The sequence below is a fragment of the Opisthocomus hoazin genome, chromosome 13, assembly GCF_030867145.1.
Source record: "Opisthocomus hoazin isolate bOpiHoa1 chromosome 13, bOpiHoa1.hap1, whole genome shotgun sequence".
NCBI classification, from domain to species: Eukaryota; Metazoa; Chordata; class Aves; order Opisthocomiformes; family Opisthocomidae; genus Opisthocomus; species Opisthocomus hoazin.
In genome coordinates, this window is record NC_134426.1 from 17,935,973 (window position 1) to 17,953,909 (window position 17,937).

Genomic DNA, 17,937 nt, shown 5'->3' on the forward strand with positions numbered 1-17,937 from the left:
CAGCAGTGATTTTGCAGTTGATTCCACAGATTGCACATGTTGCCATCTTAAAATCTCACGGAACTTGGGAAAGACCACGCTAGTGAAGCTGGACACGACACTTGCTTTTCTTGGGAATGTTTCTCCTCTTTAATGTTCGTGATCAGACTTTCTGATTTCCTAGCATATGGGGAGAACAGTGGGAGGCAAGGAGAGGTTCAAGTCAGGTTTGGTTTGACTAGGTGAGAAGCTGAGGTCCCAACCAAGAGCGTCTCACAAATTCCGGTGTCTCTGCAACCCGCCCCTCAGCACAGCCGCTGTGGGGAGGGCTCACTGGCTCTAAACCCAGTGCCACTCAGCATCCACAACCTGCCTGAGTCCAAACCCAGAACAAACATGCTCGCACAGCGCCGAGCCCGTACAGCACCGCTGGTACCAGAGCTGCTGGGGCAGCAGGATACGGGGCCCCCGGAGCGACCGGCTTCGGTGAGATTTACCAGCTCGAGGGCAGAGTTACACAGAGGCAGCTGCGTGGCTTCGGGAGCCAGCCTGGTTTATGGCACAGGCTGGATGATCCACTGGTGCGGCTGGAGACTCACTGTAACACCTCCGCTTCAGAAAAAGGAGAATTATCATACTTTGTACTGCTGCAGTTTCCGTCTCCGCAGCCACGCAGAACGTCTAGGGTGGTGCAGTGGCACGTGCATGCAAATGGAGTAGCTGTCTGTTCACTGGAGCCTTCTCTTTCACTAAACAACCTCTGCTTTTTGCTGCACACCCGGAGAAAGTGCCTCATTAGGCAATCGTGGCATCTTCCACGCTCATTACTATGGAAATGGCCGTAAGGTTACAATCCCACTTAAGTGGATAATCAGGAAGAACTGTACCTGGGGGAAATGAGCCTGTGTGTATGTACTAGCAGCCGCCTTCCCCTCCTGCTGCGAAACTCCACGGGGAGAAGAATTAAAGCAAACACGAGCTCGTGGTAACAGGATTAAGGCTCAACATTTCTTTGGAAGTAATAGTTGGCTAGAGGAGAAATGATGAGAGGCAGAGCCTGAGCAGGGAAGATAGTCCAAAGCTGGCTTGGGAGACACAGGGAAGCAGACAAGGAAAAGCTTTGCTATCCCAAATGAAGTGATTTGATTCCTGTCAAATGGATCCCATCAGAGTGGAGAACCAAGCCAAGGAATCCAGTGGCTGTCTCCAATGGGAATAGCCTTTTCAGGGGGGGGGGGGGGGGGGAAGTGTTCAGGAAGGAAGGAGGCAAGGTTTTCAGTGGGCATAAAAATATTGTTGTGTATGATAGTCTGGTACCATTCACCAGGACAAGGAAAAATCACTGCTTCTGTGGGCAGGCAATCTCTGAAAGGTTTCAGTGCAATGCCAATTAATTAGAGGGTTGGAGGTATCTGCTTTCAAAATGTTTGAAAAGCCACTTCTGATTTTTTTTCTAAATGCTCCTGGAAAATGTATCTGGAGAAGTGTATGAAGAGGTCGAGGTGAGCCTAATGCCACAGACAGCATTTGCCACACTGTTTCAAAATTACTGTTTTTCATTTGGTGGTAAGGAAGGCAAGCAATCAGAGGGGAAGTAGGGGGAATTTTTTTTGTCCTCCTTTTTCTTTACATTTTTTTCCCTTTACTGAATGATCTTTCCCAGTTGTCAGTGTAAGAAAGAGGGGGATATCGTCATCATATACTTAAAACACTTTGCTACACCCAAGGACTCAGAAGGATCACATAGCACAGCTCCATACCAGGAGTCTGTGGAGGAATTGTACCTTGGGTGGTTTTGGTGCTCATGTAAGAACCCCTGCACCAGCATCAGAATTTCCTAATTTGAATTTCTAAAGAACTTCTAATGATTCCTTTTTCTTTTGCTTCATCTCAGTGATCCCTTCTTGACTTTTGCTTTCCCTCGCTCTTCTAAGGCAGCGTTCTGGTCCTGTAGAGAAGCCCGGTGATGTGCTTCAGCGGCACCCGACGCTGCGTGCAGGTAACCCACTGCAGTTCCCCTTCGGCTGAACAGAAACCCAGGGAAGGTGCTGCGGGGGTAACCTCTGAGAAAGAAGGCTTCTGTGGCCGCTCACGTAGCTCAGGGACACAGTGCAGCGCTGGGATCAGTACGGGAGACCTTCGTTACGGGATGAGCCTGTATCTGAGAGGCTGTGGGTGCCCGAGACTCAGCGGGCCATCCAGTGCTCCACTTCTCTGTTAAAATTAACCAGTGCTAAATAGAAGGTGACATTCTATGCTGTCGATATTTATTCTACTGGAAGCGTAACAAAGATCAGGGTAAAAGAACTTGCCACAGGCCAGTATTTTATAGCTGTTAAGCTAAACCAGTATCCTTCAGTCCCTATCCTGTGGAAGAAGCAGCGCTGTGCTGTCAGCAGTCTGTCAAACCTCCCTCCTCAGGGATGGGACGGCGAAGGTTTTGTGAGGCAGGACGGTGCCACCCTCTCCCAGAACATGGCATTTGGACCAGAAAACACAGAGGGGAAATGTCAATTCTAACAACAGCTGATGGCAAACTTCTGTTGCTTTCCATAGGAAAACAGTTAGGGTTGTGGAAAGAAATTATTCTCTCAAATATCAGAGAAGAAATAAAAAACAGAGCCTTTTCACCATTCAACAGTTATTTTTCTTTTTTTAATAAAGTCATTATAAATATGTACAAAGAGTCTCAGCGTATTAAATTCCTTTTACAAAAGAGAGAAGCCACATCCAACCATAAACAGGAGCCTTCAGGAACTCGCATCATCAGTGAGCAGATGCTTTGCTCTTGCTTTGGTGAGGGTGGAAACTTGCACAGTAACTCTGCAAGAGTTCGCATCCGAATAGCACGGCATCAGTAACGTGCAAGGAGCTGTGTATTCACCGCACTGCAGCCGATTTGCCCTGTTGGCAATGCACCTGGGAGCAGGCTGGAAAACTTGCAAATGGCCCAAGGCCTAAAAATGATGGAAAGATTTTTTTCTTGTGATAAATTGTGGTCTTCAAACTGATCGGCAATATTACGCTGTGAATACCCATGAACACTAAGTCCCATTGTAGTTGGCTTTGCTTTCTACTTAGGTGGCATCTGTAACTGGTAATGGATGTAACTGAGAAAGGCAGTTCGACACCCAGATGCTTTCTGTGAGTATCTGTCAAGCTCCAAAGTCACTTTCTGTCAATATTAAAAAACTTGTGACATTCAAGTACTCAAGTATCCGTCAGAGTGAACACTGAAAAGTCTGATCGGCGTTACATGAAAATTCACTCTTGTATTCGAATAAATATTGTCAGAAAAAAATATTCACCTGTTTTGTATTTTGTAGTTTTAAATTTCTCTTGCAGATGGGGAATGGACATTCTGCAGCTCTGACGGGGACAGTCAGCTTCTTCCCCCAGCTGCTAGGGGCAGAGCTGACGTCTGGAAGACCAGAGTGCAGGAGTGCGTGTGGGGCTGGCACCGTTTCAACGCCAGGCGCGTGGCTCAAGCCAGTAGGATTGGCAGAGGGACGCAGCACGGAAGCATCTCGCGCTTGGCGCGCGGAGCCAAGACAGCCTGTTGACCGCAAAGGGCTGGTGCGTTCAGACCAGGACAGAATTAGACCACCAAGGTAGGAGCAGCACGCGAGGCTTCCTCTCCCCGGCCCAGCCTAGCTGACACACGGGTGGCTTCCGAAGGAAGATCCATCCCGTGTCGTTTAGGCTCCCCCAGGCTCTTGGATTTTGAATAACGTGGCCAGTGTCTCCTAACCTTTCATACTGAGATGAACAAGTTCAGCTCAGCATACAAAAAGCAGTGCCCTGCAAAGTGTTACACAAGAACGAGGCTCGTTTTGAAGCTGGGATTCAAAATCAAATTTGCTGTAAGCAGATTTGCCCTACGAAAAGTCGTGAAGATTCTGTTCACCTGTTGTGGGGGTAGAATACAGCCAGGAGGTTGTGACACGGGCAAAAAACACGGGTCCAGGATTTAATTTGGAGCCACCGGTCGTTTGTTATATGTCTCAGACTTCTGTCAAGAAAATGGACAGATGCTTTAAAACCATTTGTAGGAAAATTAAAATTAACTATTAAGGTACATGTACTGTTCTGTCCTCATCACGAACCATTTCGTACATGGTCGTGCAGTTTTTAGAAGGGAAAGATCTCCTTCGGTTTTGCATCCCCATCCCCCATTGCCCCCTGCCAAAGCGAGATTCTACCTCTGCCTGCTCAACCTGCGAGCACGACAGCGACGGAGGGCGGAATTTAACGGAAATGGTTCGTCTTAGAGGCAGCAGGGCGAAGTGCCCCGTTCCCAGGTGCATGCAGGCAGAGAAATGGCACCGGTTTCACCAAGTCTGCCCGTAAGCCGTTTCATTAGGAGGCAGTGCTGCTGCTTTTGCAGTGGAGTTAAGGCCCTTACAATTTCAGTGTGATATAGAAACAAAGCAAATTCACAGATCAGATTAAACTGATTTAACAAGTGTTTCTGAAGTAAGTAAATTGCTTTAGTAATGGGCTTAGCTAAATTAGGGTAATTTCTGCATGCCCACATGCTCTAAAACAGAAGCACGATGGGTTTCTCATTCCTCATCGCTGACAACTCATTGATTTTGGTGATCTGCTGTATGTTTTTATTGGGTGGTGCCTCTCCTGGGCACATGAAAGTGTATGACAGGAGGCCTGGTCCCATTCCACGTTTTTTTACCTACTGAAAATAATTCTAAGAGAGAAGAGGAAGGAATCTGGAACGAACAGGCTAAATTCTGTCCTGGGTGTAACCCAGCTCTCTGCAAGCAGACAGTGGTGCTATCCGAGAATTAATTTGGCCGAAGGACTTATTGTAACAGGCAGGGGGAGAGCAGCTGATTAGTAGCCCACGCTGGACTGCTTTTTTAACTTGAAATATGAAGTTCCAATATGTGACGGGAGCTGTCTTGGTGGAGTGCTGCTTTAAAAATTAATAAAGACTTTCCTCACAGCCACATTATGCGGCGTTCTATATAGACTATGATCTCATAGCCTCCTCCTCTGGCCTGCACACGCACCGTCTGCTGAAACCTAAGATGAGGTCTTTTTTTTCATTTAGAGAGCACTCCCCGGTCTTCACGGAGGCGCAATTGTGAAGCTAATCAAAATCAATGACTTCTTGGCTGCTGTGAAGAAAAAAAAAAGAGGAGCGAGAGGAACTGTGCTGGTTTCCTACCTGTTAGCACGGAACAGAACCCCCCACCATCTCACACGGCTGTGCAACACAGTAAGAACAGCACGAGGGGAGTACACAGCATGCTTTCTTTTCCAGTACAAACATCAACCAGGGTTAAATCAGGTACTTTAAAAAGGATAAAAACACCCCTTGTCAAAAAATGGAGGCATTCAAGAATAGCAACTGTACCAGAAAAGGTAAGGCTTTGACAAATACATACCCTCTAGTAAGTAATTCGATTTATGTACAGTGAATGCTGGCTACAACGTGCTGGTAAGCTGTTTCGCTAGCAAAGCTTGCTTGACCCAGCAACTCATAGATGAAAGTCTCCAAAACCTAACCCTTGGTTCACACTAAACACCCCATTTAGAACCACAGAAGTGAAGCGAAGCAGGATTGAAGCAGAATTTTGGGTTCTGGGCCTGCTCTGGTTCCCACATGGGAAGCACCACAGATGGGATGGTTGTTTCATGAGCGTCGCACTAGGCAGCATGTGTCTTCCAGCGTTTCTGCTGAACGTTGGGAACGGCCAAGGAGGAGCCGCTTCCCTGGAGTTGTGGGGCTTGGGGTGCTGCACAGAAAAGCCTGGCGACGGAGGGCTACGACGGGGGGAGATGAGCCAGTTGCTTTGCGACTGAGGTTGATCACGGATTCTGGGGGCTTTCCCAAGGTGGGGACGCCACGGGAAGGATAGAGCTCCCCTCTCCCTTCGCTGTGCTGTACTGTTTCAGGGGAATCACCTCTTTGGGAGAAATGCTACGGGAGGGCTGCAGGCTGCAGGCCCAAACAGCCGCTGTGGCAGGAGATCCAACGGCAGCGCGGACTGCACGTGCAGAAGATGCGAGGGAAAAAGGAATAATGCGTATTCCAGGGGAGAAGTTTACTAAATGTTCAGAACTCAGGAGCTAATAATTGTTAAAGGCTATGGAGGAATATGTGGGAGAGCCCTCCCTCTTGCGCCGAGAGACATGAGGCAGCTCCCGCGCCGGGTGGCTCTTCCCGATCAATTATTCGCTGTTCAGATTTGACTTGTGCAATACCGTTACCAGAGTTTCACTTCCTTGTTTGAGTCATTTGCAGAAAGCTGTTATTTTTAAGACTATGCCCAATCCAGCAGTCGCTAATCCAGCACTTGCAACACTGCTGAACTCAGCTGCGGCTCCTCCTTTTGCTGGAAGAATTCTTACTTATTTCAATAGGACATTGAGCCGGGAACGAGGACAGAATGCCCAGTACTACCAAGCACCAAGCCAAAAATGGTAGGAAAATGTTCTATCGGTCCCCGTGGTCCTGAGACCATCGGAACCCTACCGACAGACAAACTACACTCAGCTACACGATCCCTCCCAACGCTGCACGTAGTATAAAGTAGGGCAAGGTTATTCGTCAGGAACAATTTGCTCTTTCAGCATAGCCCTGTCTGCTGTGTGTGAATTGGCTTGGATCAATAACGCCGTGCACATGTGTGCACAGGCCCAAAACGCATCAGTGAATTGTGATAAAGGGAGAATTTAGCTTTTAGATCGCTTAGAAACATTTCTCCTGCAGTAGTAAAGATTGCAAGGCTTGACTGGGACACAGCGGCCACTCAGCTTATTCCTTGGCTGGATGAGGGTTGCAAACTATTTTCAGAAGACAAGGAGCCAAGCTTCCTTTGGAAATTGGGTTCTTAACATTCTTTTACGCCTTAGAAAATTCACCCTTGCATGAGAGGGTCAATTTTCTGCTGCAAATGTCAGACGCTGGGAAAAATGTTTCTAAAAAATGTGCACAATGATTCCTGTAAATAGCATCTGGAAAGCATCCTCAACCTGACAGGTAGTTGTGGCTGCGAGAAAAAAAGTGCTCAGTACTAGACTGAAAAAAGCCCTTTGACTTCTAAGGACAAGTTCTCCCGATATCCCCTTGTCTGTTCATGAGTCTAGATACAGGTCTCTGGAGGACTGGAGGCGGCGTGGATCGCCGTCCAGGAGAACACCCAGCTCCGGAGCGGGAGCAGAACCCGCGCGAGCAGGCTTCGACACATACACTGCAGCAACGAGAGCGGCTGTGGCTTCGCCACCTCAGTGAATGCCGCTCCCCAGCTCCGCACCGTCAAAAGAAAAGGAGCTGCCCCAAAGAAAATCAGTTTTATAAAGGTCTGGGCTAGATTATTTGTTTCATCTTAATTTATGCAGAGATTGAAAGAAAGAAGAAAATAGCACCTTCTCAACAAGTAGTATTTTTTGCTATCTTGTGTATAAATATTAATAACCAAAATAGATTTTTCCTTGTCCCACGTTTCAGAACATCCTCTTGGGGAAACTGTAGCACCACAGAGAGGCAGTTTAGCCCCAGACAAATATTGAATGTAGCACCAGAGAAACGAAAGTCGTAAGAAAAGCTTGTCTCCCCTGGTGCTATAGCGCTGAATATATACACACACAAACTGCCTGTTGTCCAAGCTGCTCAGCCCCTGCTCCCCACCAGCACGGCTAGGACGTGCCTCTTCGCAGCAAGTTTGGTCTCTCAAAATATTACTTCACTCTGTAGTTAGTCATACGTATAGCTTATTTAGATGTACAGATTATTTCTCATCCTGCTGCATTGAAAGGAACGCTGGTGTTGCCCTAAACAAGGCGCGGCGGAGAAAATGCTAGCATTACAGCAAGGACATCACGAACCTTTTGACTCGGACTGCAGGAGCGCAAATGCTCAGACCACCATCATCTACAAGGAATGCTGCTTACGTTCTCAACAAGGCATGCACGTTTTAACGTACGCATACAGGAGGGTTTACATTCTTCTATATATAAGCATGTATGTGTCTCTGTTTTGCTGCTGGGCCCTTGAACAGCTCCTTCCGTGCAAATCCTTCTTCACGTTGCCCAAAGCACTTCCAACATCTTCCACTTCTTTCTTTATCTCCACTCTTCACAGCTGCTGCTCAGGCTCTGGATTCCCTGTAGAAAAAGGGGAAACAATTTTCTCCAAGGGCACAGGGTTTTCTCCAGCCTAAGAAAGCAAAAGAATTGTGTTTGGGTTTAATTATATTGATGCATTGGTTACAATAAAAGCTTCTTTTAAATTTATGCTTGAACCCTCCTGCTAAATCTACCGACAGAAGAGGGACGTAATTTATGGGGAGGATGGTTTTGTGGTTCAACATAGGAGATTACACCGTCCTCCCTGTGCTACTGCAGGACTGCTGGTGAGCTCTTGTTTGCTGGTGGGCTCGTTCGTTTGGGTGCTCCATCTTCACTTACACCACGTTAACAAAAATGTTCATTTTTCGGGAAGCCACTAACTTTGTTACAGGTAGGCGATGGGGTGCATCGCGGGTCGCAGGAGACTGGAAGAACTCACTCGTTCCAGGTTCTGCCACTGATTAGATTTGTGGCCGTGGGCAAACCACTTCTTCCAGTCGCTGCTGTAAAATGAGGGCAGTAATAACTTGTTTGCCTCACAGGTGGGCTGCAAGCCTTAATTAATAAAGTGCTCAGAGAAAGGCACCCATCTAAGTGCAAATTAGCAGGAGAGGTGCCCAAGGGGCATCCACTGTGAAATTCCCATCTCCCGCATTTACACCGAGGCGTGTTGACACCAGCATCTGCCGGGGTAGATCCCGTCTTCCAGACTGCGCTGCCTAGCTCGCAGAGACCGTGATCTGAGAAACCTCAGCAGAGAACTCTCTGCTGGCTTCTGGATGAGGTGATTTCACCCGGGTGGGAGAAAGGAGGGGGGAGCAGCTGACTGTGCAACTGCATCAGCTATGAAGTCAGAGTGTAATTAGGGCTGGCGACCGGCTTCGGGGCAGATTCTGACCGGCGTTACTCTGATGTAAATGCAGAATCGCCTCCCATCTTTCTGCAGTAGCACCCTGTTCGCACCAGCGTGAAAGGCTACCACACGCCAGCGGCACTGCCTCCGAGACGGACTGAAACCTCTGCTCGGAGCAAAGCGGGCAAATTCCGGTGCCGCAGCGGGCTCTGAGGAACCTGGAACGCCTCTGGTCCAGCCTCAAACGATCTCACTGTATCTGCTTTACCCCAGTTACCACCAGCTGCTCCAGCTGCTGCCGCGCGCAGGATGGGACAATTACACACACCCCCCCCCAGTCTACAGTCTTGCTTTCCGGTTTTGAGGAATCTGAAGCCCCAGTGAAAGCAGCTCGAAGGACTAAAGCCCGAATGAACCATTTGTCTTGCTGCGACCAAGGCTACCAGCTAGCCACGCAGCTTCTGTGGCTTCGGCACCTGCAGGCACACAGGCTCTGGCACGCACACCCGCTCTCTGGAAGCACGGCAGCTACTCTTCAAGGCTTTTTGCGGAGCTACTTCGCTCTTCTGGCAGAAGGTTAATAGCAAAGGTGTTCGCTGCTTGAGAAAGTATGAACACAGTAACAGCGGCTGCAGAAAACCAGCCAGCAGAGCCCAGACCGCCCGTACGCAGCTGCCAGCAAGCAGCCCCGAGGCTGGGACACGTCCCGGTTCGGCTCCCGGCCGGCACGTGTGGGACCCGGCCCCTCCGGCAGCCCCGCACAGCTCCCGGGGAGCTCGGCCACGCAAGCGCGGCCAGACGGACGGCACCACAGCCTGCGTCCAGGCAGACAGACGGACGGCACCATGACCGATGTCACCGGGGAGAGGTTCTGGGCACCTGCACGTCTCACACGTGGCGTCTCGACACAGAGGTCTTCACAACCAACCACGTCGGCACTGCCTGAGGACACAACCTGAGCTGATCATGGGGCACGAAGAGCCCGTGGTGTGGTTGCTTCCACTCAGAGAGGTGAGATATTTACTCAAGTTACATTGGAACAAAGACTTCAGGAGTTGATTAAAGGATTTCCTCCAACGCAAAACCATCTAATCCTTATTTATTACTTCTCCAGTGGCAGCACTTCCAATCGCAGGCTATGAACCCTTGTCCTGCTGTGCCACCTGCGGCCGGCAGCAGATCATCCTCGGTGTCACTATATTTTACAAACTGTCTCTCTGTGTCACTTAACGTATAGAAAATCTATAAAAACCTGTAAAAGTTGATAAATCCTACAACGTCTTGAACGCCGAGCAATAAATCTGCTCTGGGGCAGGCAAAGAGCTCGGCACAATGTTTATGCATCTCACAGGCCCTACTCTCAGAGCTTAAATGGCTCTCAAGTTTTGCATCAGCCTCATGCTGGCCTTCTGCATAAAGGTGAATTTCATGGAAAGAATAAAAGAGAACCCCAGAATCCTGGCCTTCAGCCCATCTTTCAATAAAACAATTTCGAATATCCTGGGCTGTGTTAAAGCCATTTCTGGGTGCATATTGGCTGCATTTCCAGTATCTGACTCATTAATGGAATACACTTTGAGCCAAATTCTGATCTCATTTACAGCACTGTAAATCCAGGGCAACCCAATTGACTTCAGTGGAGTTACTCCAAATTTCCCACAATAGGTGCTCAGCAGACAGATCAAAATTTGGTACTTCGGGTCTGAGACAGGCTGAGAGCAGCCAAGCTACAGCCCATCTGTAATACTGGGGGGACAGTAAGTCGGAAAGAGCGCCAGCACATCCCCTCCGTAGAGCTGCTGAAAGATTGTTTATTTTACATGTCATTCTTATAATGATGAAACTTTTGGGTAGGATTGTCCACTACTATCAAAATTATTCACTTACTTATTAAAAAAAAAGGAATTATAGCTGAGTTCCTATATGAAAAATGCAGCATCTATTGAAAACATGGATTGAAGTCACAAGGAGAAAAATCACTTGCTTGGAATTTTTCACGGGAACCCACCCTCCCTTCGGCGGGGTATCCCTCTCTTCCTGGTCACTTAGGGAGACGCAGATTCCGCTCAGAAAGCTGCTCTGATTCATTGCACCCCTTAAGCAGTAAGGCTGTGAGACGATAAATCATGTTGGCTGATCTCTGCAAAACCGCCTCAGCCAGCCTCGACACATCCCCTGCTTCTAACAGACCCGGGCATCTCCGCTTCTCCATTTGGACTCGCCAGCCTCAGACCCTACAGTTTCATCCCACGGCCTGTGAAGCTGGTATTTACCATGAAAAAAAGCGAGCTGCTCTCCTCTCGGACGCTGAGTGGGACGGGCATGTAGTGACTCAGGCAAGGAGTCGCGAGTCCCACCGCAGCATTTCTTTGACGAATCTTTATGCAGAGACAGGACGCAAAGCCACGCTCGGGCACCACCGCCACAAAGCCACGGGGGAATCTGAGCTCACGCCCCCGAGAGCCCGTTGGCAAAAGGAGTTCTGCTCGCGGCTAACGTGTCAGCGTGCCACTTCTTGATTTAAATGGATTACGCAGGCAATGCAGCTGGCACATGTTCTGCTCCTAATAAACAAAATAACAGTTGTTGATATATTTAAAGAAAAAAAAATATTCAAGGGCTTGGCTTGCCAAGGGAAAGCTTGAGGCAGGGACAAAGCGAGGCGCGCTCGCTTCCTTCCTCACGCAGCAGCAGGTTAATGAGAAAACAAGGGCTGGGCAAGAGCCCTGTCAAATTCCCAAGCAGCTCGCATCCATGTACACTCACACTTCATTAGCATCTCTGTGGGAGACGGCAGGGTAACATGGAAGACTGAAAAACAATTAGGAGGGGGCTCGAGAGGTAAGACCAAGGAAGAGTGGAACTACTAGGGAAGAACGCGGAGGAACGGCGTGTCCCGGAGATCTCAGCACAGGAGGGTCCAGGAACCCAGACAGGGTAAAGGAATATGCTGGGGCTCCAACCTTCCCCAAAGCAGCGGCCTGCTTGGCCACAGTCCACCCGCGGCAAGAGGCTTTTCTGGACTGCGGTTTGTTTCTGAACACTCCACTGCTTGTTCATCATGAAAGTTAACGTCGACGGTTTTCCTCGTGCAATTTAACCGCGAAGCTGGGGCAAGGGTGCTGGGGACCTTTCACATTTCTGAGCAGGACGCTTACGACTGGGAAAAGCAGGCTCCTTCTTCCGTAGTTATGCAGGAGGGTAACCAGCAGCGCGTGCCTCTGTGTCAGGGACGCGTACAGGGTGCAACGCGCTGAATGTTTGCCCTCGTGCGGAGCTGCAGCTCACCGCCGAGCTAGTCGGCTTAGTCCTGCGCTCGCCATACTGCCTCTGGTCCTTCATTTTCTTTGCACTCCTGCACAGCTCAGTGTGACATCTCCAGAAGTCTTATCAACCCAATTTTAATACAGATAATTAACTGCGCTGAGACTTTGGACAGAGCAGCGCTGCACGAACCTCGCAGCAAACAGTGGGGGGAATTACTGGCAACACAGCGGGCACCAAACCAGGCTGGTGAAGCTGGCAGGGACAAGCAGGGTTTGATTTTAATACACTGCCACTCCTGAACTAATAGAGCGCAACACAAGCGACACTGTATGCCAACCTGGCACATGACAACTACACTTCATGCCCTGGCTGGGCATTTCAAAGTGATGTCAGATTATATATTATAAAACTGCCATTTGCAAAGCATTCATTCCCCAACCCCGAGCACGGTCCACAGATACAAGCAGCTGGCCACACGCAGCGGCCCTAATCCTGCTTTCCCTGGCATCACCTGCGGGCTGTCAGAGCAGGAGAAGTTCCCTGGTGCACAGGATCATTCCCTGAGCCGCACTGCTGTGTAAAGCCACGAGGACCTGAGGGAACTACCAACCTCCCTCCTCAGAAACAGAACGTACACTCACGGCAGCCACAGCAAAACACCCTTACCACGTGAAAAAGCAGGAGCGGAGCTCAAGCAGCCAGCCAAGCCGAACTGGCCTTCTCCTCTAACTTCTCTGTTCCTTCTGCAACCACCAGATCACAAGACGAATGCTGACTCTGCAGCCCGTTCGTTAAGCGTACAAGTTACTATCCCCTTAGGAGCTGTTCCATGAAATCCCAAGATCACAAGCGCTCAGAGCCTGGACTTCCCATCTCGCTGCAGAACAATGTTATTGTCACTGCGGAGCGTCTCAGAGGACGGCAGAAAAATACATACTTTGTTCAGAAATACTCTGCTGAGTTAATAAACCACTGCTGTCTTACCACATCTCCAAGCCTAGCCCAGCTCACTGCACTATCCCTCGGGCTCTGAGATCGTGCGGATAATCAGATACCTCCACGGGTCTGCGCGAAGCACTAGTCAGGAAGAACAGAAAAGATTCTTAATGGCCAAAGTAACCTAGAAACTGAGGTGCAGATGATTTATTTAATTATTCTGGGGTTGCGTGGTGTCTTCACCTGCAGCTTGGTCACTCGTGCCTCAGGAGCTTGCCAGGAGTCGGACAGGACAGTCTGCCGTGCACGGGGACAACCAGGAGACTGCTGCTGGCTCGTTATTCTCCCACATCTGACCCCTTCGTCCCTGAAACTGCTCCGCATCACGCGCACAAGGATCTGCATTTCAGAGCCTGACATTTGTATCTGTGTCCGTGCAGCCCCAGAGCATTCGGAGGCAGCTCAGCACGCCCTGTCTGCGGCAGCCTTTGAAGCTGCGAGGAAGGACTGTGCGTGCCGAAGGAGCTCGCCTCGGTCACGGTGAGGGTAGCGCTTTGCTCTTCTGTAGTGTCTTTATCAAAGCAATTTATAAGCAATTGCTTATTGCTGGGCCTGAAGTGCAGAAAGCTGGACAGAGACAAGGGATCCACAGAGTCAACAGCAGCAGAGATTGGGGGGGGGGGGGGGGGAATATCTGCCCAACCAAAGCTACACAAACCTTCATAAAAACTAAAAATCCGCACAGCTTTGGCCTCGTGGGATTGCCCGAAGCCTGGGCTGAGCGTGTGCATGGGTCCACGGGGCCAGCGAAGCGCCTCTCTCTGCCAGCCCTGCTCACCTGCCGCCTTCTCCACGCGGGATGAAGGCCCAGACTGGGCAGGGAGGAAATCCCCTGGGCTTGTCAGAAAGAAAAGGATGCCTGAGACACCGGACCAGGGAGATCACTGCAGTCCACCCGGGATTTCAACTTCTTTTGAGCTCAGAGAGGCAAGCAAGCCAGACAGGTGGGTTTGCTTCCAAACACCAGACTCAAACTTGCCACAAGATGATGGGAAGGGAAAGAAGATCTCTCAGTCCTGCTCCTACTCGCGGTCCCACAGCTCTCACCACTGCCCCACACCACCGACACTGCCTCTCCAGGGGCTTTGCGGGACACAGCTCTGCAGACACCACCCCAGAGCCTCACGCCTCTATGCTGACGATTTATAGAAACTGAGGCTCTGATTCATCAAAAAAACCCAGTTTTGTTCTGGCTTTGTTTTCCAAGAAAGCTTTCCAGGGGTAACCAGCCGACCCTCCTGCCAGAGGCAGCAGCTGTGGCTCAGGCAGACGGACAACAGCAATGCCCCCCTGTACCCACACACACGCTGCACACACGCTCCTACCTGCCGGAAAACCGAACTCTTCCCTGCACTATACACACGTATCTAACTGTGCTTCACGCACCTCAAAGCACGCAGGACATTTTGCAGCAGAAGACCTGATGCCTGACAGCCAAGCTCCGGCCCAAGAGCTGCGACCAGCCCCGTCAGCTGAAACCATACGAGGTCAGCCCAGCACAGGCGGCATTTTTCAATCATCGCTTTATTTTACGCTCTCGCCTAAGCCCCTTCCGAGCTGGTGGGATAGGAGTGAACGCTGAAAGTTAAGCACGCGCTTAAGGTCTTCCCTGAACACGCAGAGACGCTGGGGGACATTCGTAGATATCATTTAAAGCGCCCAAAATAGACCCCTTGCTCCTCATGTCTGTGGGGAGAAATCCATGTCCCAAAGAGCACTTCAGAGCACCCAGAGCCCCTGGGGTGACCCCACTTACACTCAGACACTGCCCTAGGCTGGGGCCTTACATTTTAAGGCACTCGGGACAATCACCATCCCCCCTCACGAGGGCTGTGAGCAGCTCTCCTCCGCAAGTCGTGATCCCCGCGAGATCCCTGGTGCTCCCAGGGCTGAGGGTACAGAGCTGTCCCCACCAGCCCAAGAGGACCAGGCATGTCCCAATTCCCTGCTCCTGGTTTGCTCGGCGGCTCTGGAGCACAGCGGGAGCTCTGGGAACCTGCAGCAACTGGGCTCGGACGCTTTTCCCTGGCTGGTGACTTGGGACCCGCTCCGGGAAAAGCCTCCAGCACCGAGCAACGCATTAACCAAAACACAGATCCAAAACATCCAAAACCGGACGGTCCTGCAGTGAGACCCCACCACCCAGGGACCTCAGCGACAGGTGCCCACAGCACCCATGGGTCTAAAGCCCACTGGGGGACAGCAGGACCCGCAGGAAGTTCCTCCACTCCACTCCCCAGAGGGCTGGAGGCTCAGCAGGCACAGGCGCGTGGCCGGGCCAGGAGGCTGCGAGCATCCTCTAACTCCCAGCACCGGCGCTCGGGGCGATGTGGGCCCTGCTCCGACCCCCCCGCGCCGCTCCGCACTGCTGCCGGCCCGCTGCGGCCGTGGGTTCCGAGCCATAGCTGCCCCCTGAGAGCACAGATGACCCGGGCAGGGGGAGGCACAGGGTGCAAGCCGTGGGAGTTTGGGGAAGGAGAAAGGGGTGGTTTGAGGAGTCCTGGGACAGGGGGAGAAGAGAAGAGAAGGGGAAAGAAGAAGGGGAAAGAAGAAGGGGAAAGAAGAAGGGGGAGAAGAAGGGGGAGAAGAAGGGGAAAGAAGGAGCAGGAGAAGAAGAAGGAGAAAGAAGAAGGGGAAGGAGAAGAAGCAGGAGAACGAGAAAGAAGGAGAAAGAAGGAGAAGGAGAAAGAGAAAGAAGGAGAAGGAGAAAGAGAAAGAAGGAGAAGGAGAAAGAGAAAGAAGGAGAAGGAGAAAGAGAAAGAAGGAGAAGGAGAAAGAGAAAGAGAAGGAGAAGAAGGAGAAAGAAGAAGAAGGAGAAAGAGAAGGAGAAGCAGCAGGCAGGTGGGTACCGGCAGCCCGGCGCCCCACACGCCGCCTCCCGCCGGGTACCGCGGACAGCGCGCTCCGCCGGGCCGGGCCCCCCCCCCCCGAGCCGGTCCCCGGGCCGCCCCCCGCCCCCGGCCCCGGCCCCGCCGCGCCGCCCCGGCCGGTCCCGCACCCCCCCACCCCCGGTGCCCGCGCGGTGCCGACCTGCGGCGCGCCCCGCCTGCTCCCCGCTCCGGCCAGCGCCCCTCTCGCCTAGAGGCTCCTCCTGCGGATCAGCCAGGCCAGCGCGGCCGCGGGCGTGAGGGCGCACAGCAGGCAGAGCCCGGCCCGGCCCAGCCCGGCCCAGCGCGGCCCGGCCCAGCGCGGCCCGGCCCGCGCCTTGCGCCGCGCCGCCCGCCGCTCCAGCTCATCGCCCAGGCGGCGCAGGCGGGCGGCCAGCAGGCGGGCGGCGGCCGGGGGCCGGGCGGCGCGGCCGGGGCTGCAGGGGCAGGGCGCGGGGGGGCCGCGCAGCGCGCACGGGCACATGGCTGCGCCGCCGCCCGCCGCCGAGTGCCGCGCCGGCGGCCGGGGAGGGAGCGAGCGCGAGCGCCGGGTGACGTCATCCCCCGCGGGGCGGCGCTCGGCGGAGGGGAACGGGAGGGGGGGGCGGGGGGACGGTGTGTGGGGATGGGGGGACAGGGTGAGGTGGGGGGACAGCGTGGGATGGGGGGACAGCGTGGGATGGGGGGACATTGTGGGCATGGGGGGATGGGGGGGGACGGGGACAGTGTGGGACGGGGGGACAGGGGGGACAGTGTGTGGGATGAGAGGACAGTGTGGGATGGGGGGACGGGGGCAGGACAGGGCAGTGTGGGATGGGGGGACAGTGTGTGGGACGGGGGGACGGGGGCAGGACGGTGACAGTGTGTGGGGATCGGGGGACAGGGGGACGGGGACAGCGTGGGACGAGGGGACAATGTGAGGTGGGGGGACGGGGGGACAGTTGTGTGGGATGAGAGGATGGTGTGGGATGGGGGGATGGGGCAGGATGGGGCAGTGTGGGACGGGGGACAGCGTGGGGACAGACAGGGCAGCGTGGGGACAGAGGGGACAGCGTGGGATGGAGGGACAGTGTGGGGATGGGGGGGATGGGGACAGCGTGGGGCGGAGGGGCAATGTGTGGGATGTGGGTACAGCGTGGGATGGGGGGACAGTGTGGGGGGCAGTGTGTGGGGATGGGGGAGACAGTGTGGGACAGGGGAGACACCGCGGGGACAGACAGGGCAGCGTGGGGACGGAGGGGACAGCGTGGGATGGAGGGGACAGTCTGGGGACAGAGGGACAGCATGGGGATGGAGGGACAGCATGGAGATGGAGGGGACAGCGTGGAGATGGAAGGGACAGCGTGGAGATGGAAGGGACAGCGTGGGGACAGAGGGACAGCATGGGGATGGAGGGACAGCATGGGGATGGAGGGGACAGCGTGGGGACAGAAGGGACAGCATGGGGATGGAGGGGACAGTGTGGGGATGGAGGGACAGCATGGATTTGGAGGGGACAGTGTGGAGATGGAGGGGACAGCGTGGGGACAGAGGGGACAGCACGGGGACGGAGGGACAGCGTGGGGACGCAGGCGGGCAGCGAGGGGATTGCACAGAGCGGGAGTGGATTTCATCACCCAGCGCGTCACCGCGCCGCTCACGTCCCCGCTGGCCGCGGCAGCAGCACCCAGCCCCGGCGCTGACCTGGTGGGTGCGGAGCCCCCGGCCCGCGGTGCGCAGGAGCGGGGCTGGGACCCCCCGGCAGGACTCCCCGGGGCCAGCGGCGGCGGCTCCCTGCAGCTCCTGGGGGCAGGAATCCCCCCATACCGGCCCGTTTCTTCCCCGCCTGCAGGGAGGCTGCTACCACCTCCTCAGCAGACCACCCTGCTGCCGCAAAGGGGT